At 44.6% G+C, this 14051-nt stretch overlaps 1 pseudogene; it reads left to right on the top strand.

The window, feature by feature from the left end:
• Window positions 1-14051, top strand: part of LOC128850206 (single-stranded DNA-binding protein 2-like) — a 124301-nt pseudogene that overhangs the window by 66741 nt on the left and 43509 nt on the right.

The following is a 14051-nucleotide window of genomic DNA, read 5'->3' as shown; positions in this document are numbered from 1 at the left end:
TTACTGAGTGAAGCAATCGAATTGAGCCTTGTCTCACTGTGACAGCTTAGAACATGTTCTATAACCATCTCTTTGTTTCTCCCCTCCCACTCTTGATTCCCGAGCTATAGGGTTAGTCTCATTTTATTTTCTGTCAGATCTTGCATATATCAGTGAAACTATATTAAGGATTAATAAGGTCTTGTGGGGTAGATTTTTTTCAAATGGCTTGCTTGGATGGATGTGATGAATCTGTCTTTGGGGCAAGATCTTCAAATAATTCTAAATAGACCATATCTGTTCAGTCCAAATATGGATATGCTTCTTGTGTGTACAGCTGAACATTCAAGGACTCAGTTAAAAGCAGGAATAATAATTTATTGCTAGGCTTTTTTTTTTGTTTGTTTTATTCAGAATTGCTAGAAGTTTTAAGTTTACATTTTAATTTTACACATTACATTTACAGTTTGTCAACTCCTGTTCACCATTCATGCCCATATTCAGAGTATACCAGGATTGAAGGTTTCTCTCTAAGCCAGTGGCACTGTCCCAAACCACTTTCCGGATTTCGATGAGGAAAGTACCCTTACCACCTTCTCTTATAATTAAGGAGGTCACTGATTGCATCCATAATTGTGCCTGTATACAACTGAGGGCCAAAGAAATGTTATCTTGGATCACATCAAGTGCATTTACTATTAATTCATGGTCCTGTTCCTCCACCTTTTCCCACTTTGGTAACTGCCATTGATTAGTTCCTAAAGCTAATAGAGAAGACTGTAAAGGTTGTCTTAATTCTGTTAAATCACTAGTCGTGGTCTTGCACCTGCGTAGTGCCTCTCGGTGGTGGTGCACCGGGGCCTTAGGGATGAAGTAAGAAGTCTTCCTCAGGATGAAAAAATGTTTTTCTCCATGAACTGTGTACAGACACAGTCTCTTCTGGTTGTTTTCCAGCTTTCTGCATTCCAATGCCCACTTATCAGTAAACTTCTGCTAGCTGGCTCTTTTGTTATCAACTTCCAAGGTCTTCAAGGCGAACAGCGCCAAGTTCTAGTGAACATTCCCAACCCCCCTGTCTGCTTTTGCTAATCAGTTCCCCCCTGTCTTTTAACATGGGCAAATTCATTTGCCAACTGAGTAATTTATCTCTCGAAGGGGAATTGGATGATATTTTGTTGGAAAATTACCCTTTTAATGCATTCTCATGGGCACTAGACATAGAAGTCAAAATTGTTAGTCGTCGTAGCATTCTCCAATTCCAAACAAATAACATAGCAGAGAAAACAAAGCTGACTAAAACTAGCATCAAAAGCACAATACTGGGGTGACACAACTTATTTAGAATGCCAGTCACGGTAGGGGACCATCCAAACAACATGTCCCACCAATGATGGTTCACATTTTCTTTTACCCTTTTTAGGATCCCCTTTCTTTCCTCTGTGTCATGGTGGACTGTTATCAGGGTCTTTTCCCGCTTTCCTGGACCTCGTCCAGAATTATAATCAAGTCCTGATGTTTCATTAACTGTTTCATTAATTATTTCACCAATGTAAGATTCATTCCAATAGGTACAGGTGATAATTTGTGAAATATTGTATAACTGGATTTTATCAGCAGATGGGATACAACTGGTGCTAAATAAGAAAAGTCACACCCAACAATCTTAACAAAAATACAAATACAGAAATTGGAAATTAGACTGATTCTTACTATCCATAATTATCTTGTCTGTTGCTACAGAAGTACAAGTAGTTCTCAAACACACACAACCCTGGCCCATATATATACAAGTACAGTCCTCTGAATAGCATCTGGATGGATCTCAAAGTGACAGATGCTTTGCTCAGTGTCAAGGCAGATGTCTTGAGCACACTCATATCGAGTGCATTTACTATTAATTCATGGCCCTGTTCCTCCACCTTTTCCCACTTTGGTAACACTTCCGATAATTGATTAGTTCCTAAAGCTAATATAGCTTTAAAACTGTAAAGGTTGTCTTAATTTTGTTAAATCACTAGTTGTGGTGGCCAATTTATTCATTAGTATTTCTGAGTCATTTCCATTTAGGACCCCCAATTCTGTCTCTAACACTCCTGTTAGGCCCCTTTGTGTTCTGCCCCTGAAGGGCACTTGTTTTCACAGCCAGGCTGTCCAGCCCTCGAAGGATATTTTTAGAAAATGAGAGCATGCTGGTTGAATTTCAGAAATATCAGTTTGCATTAGCAGTTCAACACGTTTAAGAAACCATTCTGGGCTGAACAGCATTTGCTGTTGGCCTGTATTCCTGATTATATACGGACCAATCTCATAAATTCTGGGTTGTAACAGACTTAGCTATAGTATTTATTTCAAATTTGAATAAGAGCCCAATGGTATCATAGGCCCAGAGACAAACCACCTGAACGGTCTGTACTAATGTAAAATTATGCCAACAGTCTAATTCATTGGAAATACAGGTCTTTGTATTCTTATATGTAGGCGTAGTTGAGATAGTAATTTGGGATGCCTTTTTATGGATAGTCCTATTAACCGTTTGGCATCCTACTTTGATTTCTCCTCCTACAGTCCCCTGAAGTTGCTGAATTCCCTGTTCTCTATCCACATTTCATTCTTGCCTCACATATACTTGATTTTCATGCATAATCACAGGGATCAAAGCCCCTTTTGGTTTTACCTCATCTTTGGCTGCCAGGTTTGCCTCTCTGTCCACCAGCTCATTTCCTCTCCCCAATTCTGAATTCTCTTTCTGGTGTGCCTTGATGTGCATGAATGACACTTTCTCAGGTAGCTGGACTGCTTCCAGCAGTATCAGAATCCCTCTGCATGCTTGATGTTTTTGGCCTGGCATGTCTTTTATTGCTTAAGATATAGCTTTTTCCATCCATGAACCAGCCCTCAGTGTCTTCCATGGGACTGACATTCAGGTCCAAACAGCTCAAGTATGTGGCCTCGATGGTCTCTAAGCAGTCCTGGTGCACTGGTTCTCCTGTATTTCCACCGAGAAAAGAAGCTGGGTTGATGATGTTAGTAACCACAATTCCCATATCATGTTCCAACGTTATAGTTTGGTATTTTAGAAACCTTCATGGAGAAAACCAGTGCCCACCTTTCGCTTCCAGACACTAACACAGTCATTTTCTGGCCCAGGGTAAATCTTCGTGCCTCCTGGATGACGGCTGCAACTGCTGGTAAACAGCCAGTCCCTAGGGCAATCCCTTGCTTCTCATGAGAGAAAAGGAAAAATGGCTTAGTCACATATTGAAGTCCTAAGGCCGGGGCTGCCATCAGGGCTTTCTTCATCTGTTCAAAGGCTTGCACAGCCTCTTTGCTCCATTGGAGGTATTTCTGTTTGGCGGTGGTTAGTGCATACAGGGGTTTCACAAGCAGTCCATAGTTAAAGATTCAGAGCCGACACCACCCAGTCATGCCCAAGAAAGTTAGTAACTCTTTCACTGTTTATGGTCTCGGAGTTTGGTATATTTCCTCTTTTTAGGCTTGTCCCAAAGTTCTTCATCCAGCGCTGATTTCATAGCCCAAATAGATCACCTCGTGTTGCATTACTTGGGCCTTCTTTTAGATACCCGGTATCCCTGGAGCCCCTAAAAGTTTAACAGACTCACCATCCAAGTCATGCAAGCATTGTCTTGGTGGCAATCAGGGTATCATTTACATAATGCAACAGTCTCCCTTCCTCAGGTGGGTCTTCCAGGCCTCGAGATCCTTTGCAAGTTGATTACCAAATATCCAGGTGGGTTGAATTCTGCCCCCGCTTTCAGGGTTTTCCCATTAAAATTGCAAGTATTTTCTGGCTGGCTTCATGGAGAGGGAGGCAAAAGTAGGCATCCTTCAGGTCTAAAACAGTAAGCCAGGTTAGTTCATGTATTACCACAGTTAACACAGTATATGGATTTGCCACCACTGGGTGAAGTTTTTTTCAGTTATTTTAGTTTCAGCCCATAAGTCCTGGGCACATCGGTGGCACATAACTCGGGGTATACCTGTTTCATGATTTCTTCTCTGATTTTTCCTTCTGTGGGAACACTGACTAAGGATAAACCCATTATTTGCATATACTGCTGGTCATTTACCTCCAGAGTAATCTCTCCCTTTTCAAATTTAATTATTACACCCAATTTTTCTATTAAATCTTTCCCCAAAAGTGCCTTCAGGGAGTTGGGCATATACAAGAATCTGTGGATGCCCCATTGTATTCCCAGTTTATATCTTAAAAGTTCACAAAAATACGACTTTTCACTTTGGCCAGTTGCCCCTTTTACCACGATACAGTCATTTCCTAGGGATATCAAATCTTGGTTCAAAACCGAATATGTTGCCTCTGTGTTAATTAAAATTCTACTTTCTTCTCCTCTTTCCATGGCTTCATTATAACCAGTGGATCCACTAGGGTGGATTCCCCAGATCCCTGTCAGTCTTCCTTCACATGAGCCACTATTCCTCTTTTAGATTAGCCAAACCCCCAAAAATCTATTGTTGTATTCCTACCTCTGACTCAGGATCCAGCAGTGTGTTGTGGCTGTCTGGATCCCGCATTGGGTCTGGCAGGGGAAAAAGGGGAAAATACTGTTTCCAAATCCCCTATAGTTTTAAAACCAGTTTTGGGTCTTGTTTTTGTTTTTTTTTTGGTTTTTTTTTGTTTTTTATTTTTATTTTTGGGGTTTTTTTTTGTTTGGTTTGGCTTTTGTTTTTTTTTTTCCTTCTTTTTCATCTCGGTCTTCTTGGAGAGGTACCTGCAAAATTGTCAAAGCAGACCTTTCTCTGACACAGGAAGATACCGGGCTATCCAGGGGAGTAGAGTCTGAGTCTGTATCCCATTCCTGTGATCGAGGGGAAGGCTTAAGTAAATCAGGTAAATCTTGTTCTGGTGTCTGGTGAATTTTATTTATTCTAGTGCACCTTTGCCCAATACTGCACGTCAAGCAACACCGCCTCAGTTTACTTTTAAATTCTTTGTTATTTTCCTGCTCAAGGGCAAGTACCATAGGGTCCTGTGGTTGCACAATCCCACAGTCCTTTTGCCACTCTGGATGGTTTCAGAGGGTGAAAACCACTTCATTCCACTTTCCCTCTCTCCTTAAAACAACATCAGTTGCAAAACAGAACTGCAATCCTCTTACTCATTGAGCCTCCGGCTCCCCCCTGCCAATTCCTTCCAGTGCTGTAATATGCATCCTAATGGGCTTGCCTGAGGAAATTCTTGCTTGGTTTTGCCCCCATTATACTATCTTCCAACTCTACCTTTCTCCAAGTTCCACAAACCCTTTAAACACTTACAAATGGCTTGTGTCTAAGTTCTCAGGGACTTCCTGTGGAGAGTTTTTGTAGAGACGTGGCTTGAGGAGAAGGGACGTGAGAAAATACAGCTGGTGAAATAATAGCAGCCTCGTACAAGGTCACAGTCTCCTTGAGCAAGAAGTTAGGCGATAACAGGAGATAAAAACAGGACCTAGAAAAACCACAAGCATCCTAGGAATGTAGCAATAGAGGCAGGGCTGACACTCTGTATCGGACCAATGATGAGCCTTACTTTTGCAATATGTATGAGCCTTATTACTGCTATTATAAAAGCATGCCTCTCGTATCAATAAATTGAGACTTGTTGATCATCATTGGATGTGCTTGTCTCCCGTCGACTTCGTCAAACGGTGATCCCCGACATGCAGGAGCAAAATGCAGGCATTGAACCACGGACGAGTGACGACAGGGTAACAGGTTCGGGTCCTGAAGCAGCCGGGAATAAGCGCAAATACAAGTAAGGTGACTGTATAGACGAGCCTGAGGACACGCCGTGCTCTGGGTGACCATATAGACGGGCCTGGCCAATACGTGCTGCCGAGACCTTGAGGGGCTGCAACAGCGCTGATAAATTAGGTATGGAAAGGCAAGCAGCATATAATTTAATTACCACTTTCCTGGAAAAGCGGCAGGTTAAGGGAATAGATTTGCAGAAGGAGTTAACGAGTCTTTTAGTATATGGGCATGCTAAGGGCTTATTCATAAATCCGCATACCGTACATGAGCTGACAGAGTGGCAAAAGTTTGGAGATGTGTTGTGGGAGGCTACACTACAGGATGATAAAACGGCAGAAAAGTTGGGAAAGCTATGGAGGCTGGTACATAACGAGCTTTTACAGCATCAGGCAGAAAAGAAAGCAGCTGAGCAAGCATCTGCTGCTCACACAAATAATAGAAACTATGAAAGAGAATGGTCCCAAACTACTCCTTTGCCCCCCTACGGTCATGCAGGTAGCTTTACCTCCCCCACCGCCACTGCCTTCTGGCTCTAGCTCAGAGGCAGCTTCTGAGCCGTCCGCACCCCCCGAAGAGCAGGTGCTGCAGCCGAAAGCGCCCCCGGCCGTTCTCCCTCTGGGCAATGAGCCAACTCCTGGGGCGGAAAGCGAGCTAGCGGAGGTCATTGCCAGGGAGCGGAGAGAAGCTTGGGCTGCGCTTGCAAAAGACGGCTTGGAAAGGGGAGATGACTGTGCGGTTAATGCAGTGGCACAGCTAGCATGCCCGGTGATCTTCCAGGCTCAGGGTGGAGGACTGATGGCAACAATTACTGCCCTTGATTGGAAATTGCTGTCACAGTTGCGATCTACAGTCAGCCAGTTCGGGGTGACAAGTGAGTCAGTAAAGCAGATGTTAGACTACATATGGGGCACTCAAGTGCTTCTGCCCGCTGATTGTAGAGGAATAGCAAAGTTAATATTTACACAGCATCAACAGCTTTTATTTAATGCACATTGGCAAGTGATTATTAACGAATGCGTGGCAGTACAGAGGCAGCCAGCAGATCCTCTTCATGGAGTGACAGCTGATGAGCTTATGGGGCTGGGAGCATTTCTCCGCACGGAAGCTCAGGCTATGGTGGGACCAGACAAGTGCCGAGAGGCTATGAGATTGGTCAGATTGGCTATAGATAAGGTAGAAGAACCTGGAGGAGTACCTGTATATATGGGAATCAAGCAGGGTCGGGAAGAACCGTTTGGTGCATTTATAGATAAGGCTGCTGCCGCAATAGAAAAAGCAGGGGTACCCGAATACATGCGAGGGGCACTGCTAAAACAGTGCGCTCTTCAAAATTGCAATCAGGCAACACGGAGTGTGATTAACACCTTGGGTGCAAATTGGACCATAGAGGAGGCATTAGAAAGGATGGCTCAAATGCCGTTAGGATCACAAGCATTTTTAGTAGATGCTATTAAGCAGCTGGGGCTGGGATTACAGGAACAGGCAAAGGCTTCACAAAATCAGGTGTTAGCTGCTCTCGCACCCCTTCAAGCGTCAGCTGCAGCTGATTCGGCTCCATCGGGAACCCGTACGCGATGCTACAGATGCAGAGGCATGGGTCACATGCGCCGAGAATACCAGGCTACAGGGATATGGTGCCGAAAGTGCCGTTCGGATACTCACACTACGGGCGCTTGTCGGCGGAGGTCGGGAAACTCCGGCAGGAGCGCGAATCGCAGTGGCCGCGCTCAGACACAAGTCGCCGCTGCAGCTCAACCGACCTTCCCTGCCTCCAGCCTGCCACCACAGGGAGCCTCGGGCTGGACTTGGCAGCAGCAGTAGAAATCACGCTAATGACATCGCACCCACAAAAGATCCCAACAGGAATGAAAGGACCTATTGTTATACAAGGTCGAGCGGTGGGTGCACTGCTATTAGGACGATCGTCTGCCTCTATGATTGGATTATTTGTGTTACCTGGTGTTATTGATGTGGACTTTACTGGGGAAATTATGATCATGGTGCATACTCCTTTTCCACCCGTTCAAATTAATAAGGGACAGAGAATTGCTCAATTGGTACCGTTGGAGCAAATGACAAAAGAGATAAAGCCTATAAGGGAAAAAGGGGAGAAAAAGGTTTCGGATCCACTGGCGGCCTGACCTTGCTGACTTTAAATCTTAATGAAAGGCTCAAGAAAACCGTGGAGGTGGAATATCAAGGACAAAAGAGGTCATTTTCAGGCCTTTTGGACACTGGGGCTGATTCCAGCATTATTAGCCCTAATTGCTGGCCTCCACATTGGCCTTTACAACCGGCTGCCACCACAGTGACCGGGGTTGGGGGTTTAACCCTGGCCAGTCGTTCCCCTCCTATCAAGGTGAACATCGATGGAAAACAATTAACAGCTACTTTCTCGGTAGTCCAATTGCCACCTACAGTGCAGTGCCTTATAGGGTGGGACATTCTGGCCCAATTGGGAGTGGTGCTAACCAATGAGCACCCTTTGGGGTAGTGGCCATTGCCTGGACTTTCCCGATACCCATTACCTGGAAAACCAGCTCTCTGGTGTGGGTTAAGCAATGGCCTTTAAAATGGGAGAGTCTCCTGCATGCTCATGATCTAGTGAAGGAGCAATACGAACAGGGGCATCTGCGACTATCCACAAGCCCCTGGAACACTCCAATTTTTGTGATCAAAAAGAAATCAGGAAAGTTTCGTTTGTTACATGATTTGCGTACTGTCAATGCCCAAATGGAACCCATGGGGGCTTTACAACCAGGATTACCTAATCCTGCAATGATTCCTAAGGATTGGCCATTACTAATTATTGATCTTAAAGACTGCTTTTTTTTACTATTGCCCTTCATCCACAAGACATGATGCGATTTGCATTTACATTGACTGCACTTAACAGGGAGGGGCCGGACCAAAGATTTGAATGGACGGTACTCCCGCAGGGAATGCGCAATAGTCCTACTTTATGCCAAATTTATGTTGACTCTGCATTACAGCCCCTGAGAAAGAGATGGCCAAATGTAGTGATTTATCACTATATGGATGATATATTGTTTGCCCAACCAAAACCTTTTACTGAACAGCAAATTCAGGAGATACGGACTGCCTTGGCACAATTTTCCCTTGTTATAGCCCCTGAGAAAATTCAAACAACAGCTCCGTGGAAATATTTGGGATGGACAATGTCAGAACAAATAGTTAAACCCCAGAAGCTACAACTGCAAACAAAACTCACAACTCTGAATGAGGCTCGGAAGTTACTGGGCGATCTTCAATGGTTAAAACCGATTGTTGGAATACCAAACGAACTGCTGGACGAATTACGCTCACTTCTCAAAGGCACGGACCCAGCAAGTCTGATCCGTGTTACTCCGGAACAACAGCACACTCTTCAGTATATAATGGACTGCGTTACACAGGGGCAAGTCCATCGGCGAGATCCAGAATTATCCATAGACCTGACGATCTGGAACGGTCCCAAATACCTCCTTGGGGCATTGACTCAATTGCAAAAGAAAACGGGGGAGAAAAGGGTATTGGAGTGGATTTCCCCCGCGTTACAACAAACCAAAACTCTCTTTCAAAAGGTCGAAATGCTAGTGGATTTAATAAAGAAAGGCAGGGAGAGGATGCTACAAGTAGCTGGAACCGAGCCAGCAGTAATCAGGATGCCAATTAAAAAGGATACCTTGGACTGGTACTTGTGTAATAGCGAGGAGCTGCAGGAGGCACTTTTAGGTGCGAGCTGCCCCATTGAAACAGAAAAGCTCCGGCAGGCGCCAGTTCAATGGATTGGGGAATGGGATTGGATCACTCGGCCAAAACGAGAAAATTCCCCTATCGCAGATGCTCTTACGGCATTCACGGATGCTGGCAGAAAATCCAGAACTGCTGCAATAACATGGCAAGAAAAGGGACTATGGAAACATCAGATTTTACAAGCAGAAGCTGCAGACAGTCTACAGACTATGGAACTTTTAGCAGTAGTATGGGCAATATCACAGCTAAGAGGACCACTGAACATCGTAACAGACTCTTTGTATGTTGCTGGGGTCGTAGCTAGAATCGAAGATGCCTCTATAAAAGAGGTGCAAAACTGGAGGCTGTATGAGTTGTTGGTACAGTTAAAAAAGGCTACAAGGTTAAGGGAGCACGCTTATGCTGTGATTCATATTAGAAGCCATAAATGGGAAGTTGGCTTGGGTGAGGGTAATGCTAGAGCAGACAGACTAGTGTCTGTGGCTCAGGGCACTCCACTGCCAGGCCAGCTGCTAGCCAGAGAAGCTCACTCTATATTTCACCAAAATGCAAAGGGCTTGCACCGAGAGTTCAAAATCACAATGGCAGAGGCGAAGGCCATAGTTAGGGCCTGCCCGATTTGCAGCCATCACAATGGAGGTGGTGGTCTAGGCCTAGGGGTAAACCCACGGGGACTACAATCAAATGAGTTATGGCAAATGGATGTTACGCATGTCCCTAACTTTGGTAGATTGAAGTATGTGCATGTATCTATTGACACCTATAGTAAGTTCATTTGGGCAACAGCACAGGCAGGAGAAAAGGCTATCCACGTGGAAAGGCACCTATATAGCTGTTTTGCAGTAATGGGGGGCCAAAAAGGATTAAAACGGATAACGGGCCTGCTTACATTAGCAAGAGAATAGAAGGGTTCTTAAAGAGTTGGGGAATTGAGCATATCACAGGCATTCTAAACTCCCCAACAGGGCAAGCTATCATCGAAAGGGCTAACAGCAATCTGCAAAGGTACTTGGCAAAACATGAAAAGATTGCTGACCCCCAGGCAAGGCTATTGAAGAGCTTATTTGTGATCAATCACTTATGCATATTTGGGGACGCAGAGTACCCTCCAGCAGAATTACATCATCGGCCAAATAAAACTACCGAGCAGAAAAAGGACGTGTGGGTGAAATACAGAGACCCTAAGACAGGGTTGTGGAAAGGCCCTGCTAAGGTTATGTTTTGGGGAAGGGGATATCTTTGTGTCTCTACCCCTACAGGACCGGTATGGGTGCCTGCAAGATGGACTAAACCTGTTCTCGATGCAACAACTGCCAAGCAATCTGACGGAGGAAGACAAGAGGAGGATAGAGGAGAAGCTGCCACTGATCCTACGACCGCTGCTGTCACAGTTGAAAGGATACTCGAAAGCCATCGACAGGGTTTTGAAGCACTGCCAGACCTTTGAAGGACTGATTACAACTATTGGACGGTTATCGGAAGTATTACATACGGGGCCAGCGGGTCAAAATTGTCTTGATTGTAATAATCTGTGTTGTGCTGCTTGGGTAGCTTTGTATTGCAGGGGTTGCGATAAGATCTTTTGGATAGAACAGTCCCTAGTACGTGACTTATGGTGTAATAGGTGTGCATTTAACCATAACTTTAACAGCTGGCAGAGAGAGCTGCAAGAGCAAACAAGGCTAGCAACAACCACGGCCTTAGCATTTTTTGAAGCACCTGAACAGAAAATATTGGCTTACTACCGTTGGGAATTGGAGAATATTGTTAAAAGGGTTACAGTTCAAGGTAGATTTCATATTATCTCTGCGAGGTGTAGGAAATTGGTACCCATAACACAGCATTCTGTGGTAGGGCCCATAAGAGGAGATCCTGACAGGGAATTGGATCAGTGCTTGAGCAGGTTACAGGAGTTAAAACTGCAACGGCTAGGAACAGTAAGGGCTAAAAGGAATAAGGGGAGAAAGGATAGAAGAGAAAAATGAAGCCTGTTTCTGCTGTATTGCTTAGTGCTGTAATAGCCAGCGTAGCAGGAGTTACATGCTTTACACACTTTAATCAGCCAAGAGATAACATCTGGGTAACATTGGCAAACCAAACTAGTCAATCCTCGCTTTGCCTTAGCTTAGGAGGGGTTACTAATCCTTTTCGAACTTGCCTGATAGGTTTGCCTGTTTGGTCCCCAGGGGAATTTTGTGGTTTTGTGAACGAAAGCAGCCTGTGTAAAAACTTATCGAGCGCTGAGGGCTGTAGCCAGCTGCGCCAGTGGGGAGGTAACCCTCAGATTGAGGATGGCTGCCAACACTGTAAGATCATACTGTCCTTGAACATCACCCTGCACTCTCCCCCAGAAGAATTAGATCTCTTTGGAAGTGCAAATGCCAGTTTATCCAATGTCAAACAGGGGGGTTGGTTCGGTTTTGAGCCACTGAACCCAAATGACTTTAACAAGAATCGCAAATATTGGGCCAGCCTAGACTCATCCCTGGAATCAGGAACAGTGAATAGCCAGCTTTACTCCCGATGTAACGGTGCCAACATTACGGCCCCGAAGAAATTGCCCCCCGGGATATTTTTAATTTGTGGAGACAGAGCTTGGAACGGTATACTGGCAAAGCCACAGGGAGGACCTTGCTGTTTGAGGGAATTTATAGTTGTTCCATCCTAATGTATCCTTATTAGTGCAATGGAGTCAGAGAAAAACGCAGTGTGCATGAGCTAGGCTGCAGTCAGATAGGGGAACCCACGTTTTGGAGTCAGATGAACCTTCTTGCTCAGAAAGAAAATGGGGGAAATGTGGAGAGTTTTTGTAGAGACGTGGCTTGAGGAGAAGGGACGTGAGAAAATACAGCTGGTGAAATAATAGCAGCCTTGTACAAGGCCACAGTCTCCTTGAGCAAGAAGTTAGGCGATAACAGGAGATAAAAACAGGACCTAGAAAAACCACAAACATCCTAGGAATATAGCAATAGAGGCAGGGCTGACACTCTGTATCGGACCAATGATGAGCCTTACTTTTGCAATATGTATGAGCCTTATTACTGCTATTATAAAAGCATGCCTATTGTGTCAATAAATTGAGACTTGTTGATCATCATCACATGTGCTTCTCTCCCGTCGACTCCGTCAACTTCCCACAAGACTAGCAACAACAATTCCTGTCCACAGATTATAAACACTCAGGACAATAGAGTGATCCCAACCTAGCTGAATAGCACAATAAAACATAGTCTGAACACCGACATCTGATCCATTCCTGCACTCTGCAGAATTCTGCCCCCCTCGTCCATGCAAACCTTTTTGCTTTTACACTTTCAATTATTTTTTTTCTCTCTCACACAGAACACAACTCACATTATGGGAGTGAGAGGGCTAACTCACACACACAGCACTTAACTCACATTCCAGGAAGGGGGAAAAGGGAGGGGCACTCTCAGCAGCTTCTCCTGTTTTTCTCCTTTTTTTTTTTTTCCCTTCTTCTATGCTAGGTATTTCAAAATTTACCCTTTGCAGCCTTCCATTCCAAAGGTCCAAGGTAAATATACCTATTTTCTGGCTCAGTGGATGTTTGGAATTAAAAGGCTTCATAGGTGCATTCCTAGGATCAAGACAAACAGGGCTTCTAAACAATTTGCAAGTCTTTCAACATTTTGAGCTTTGTCCGCCTCTGGCCCCTGTCTATGGAGGAAGAACGTCCCCTGGTTAGCTATCCCTCTCAATTCCGCTGGTACTCTATTATACATCAAACAATTCACAGAGTACACTTATGACACAAAACACACAACATATAACAGTGATCTCTCGCTTCGTTCGTCTCCAGCTGTTTTCCCTCGTCAGAGAACAGAATTGTGGATCGGACCTCCGCACTCGCTCAATTGCGCGTCTCACGCTACCACACACTCACATACAAACACTCCAGAACATATGAGAAATTTAAAATGAGCTCTTAGCGATGTTAAAATATACACGGTACTGATACTGAAGATTTGCAATAGATGTAGAAGATGATAGCTATCCCATATATAGCACTCCTGCTACCTCAGAAGGAGTACCCAATCCACAATAATACTATAATACAATAATAATACTATAATATCATAATTCCTCACCTGACGCCAAGCGTCTTACAAGAATCTTCAAATTATATTTTTCCCGGTGCTTTGCTATCCCAGCAGGGAGCATCTGTTTGGGCCCATACCATACCATACCATACCATACCATACCAGCGAATTCGCTATTTTTCCCAGGGGCAGGCAGTATCACTCCCTCATCATGCACAAGAAGGGGATTTATATCCCCCCTTATGACTCACAGGGTCTTGGTAAGTGATCCTTACCCCTTGTCATCGCGTGAAGCGTCCCATGCATGGCTTATAGACTCTTCCCCTGTTTCCCTTGCAGGTACATCCAAATTACATAAATGACATACCTGGTCCACCCGCTGATGGGCTGTCTCTCTCCCCACAGAGATCGGGTAGGGATGGGAGATTCTCCAGAGAAGTGGTCCGGGGCACACCTTAGAATGTCCCACTCCCCACCAATCCTGCA

Source organism: Cuculus canorus, chromosome W (assembly GCF_017976375.1).
Source record: "Cuculus canorus isolate bCucCan1 chromosome W, bCucCan1.pri, whole genome shotgun sequence".
NCBI classification, from domain to species: domain Eukaryota; kingdom Metazoa; phylum Chordata; class Aves; order Cuculiformes; family Cuculidae; genus Cuculus; species Cuculus canorus.
The sequence above is the reverse complement of the archived record's forward strand: the minus strand, read 5'-3'. Positions and strand labels throughout refer to the sequence as shown.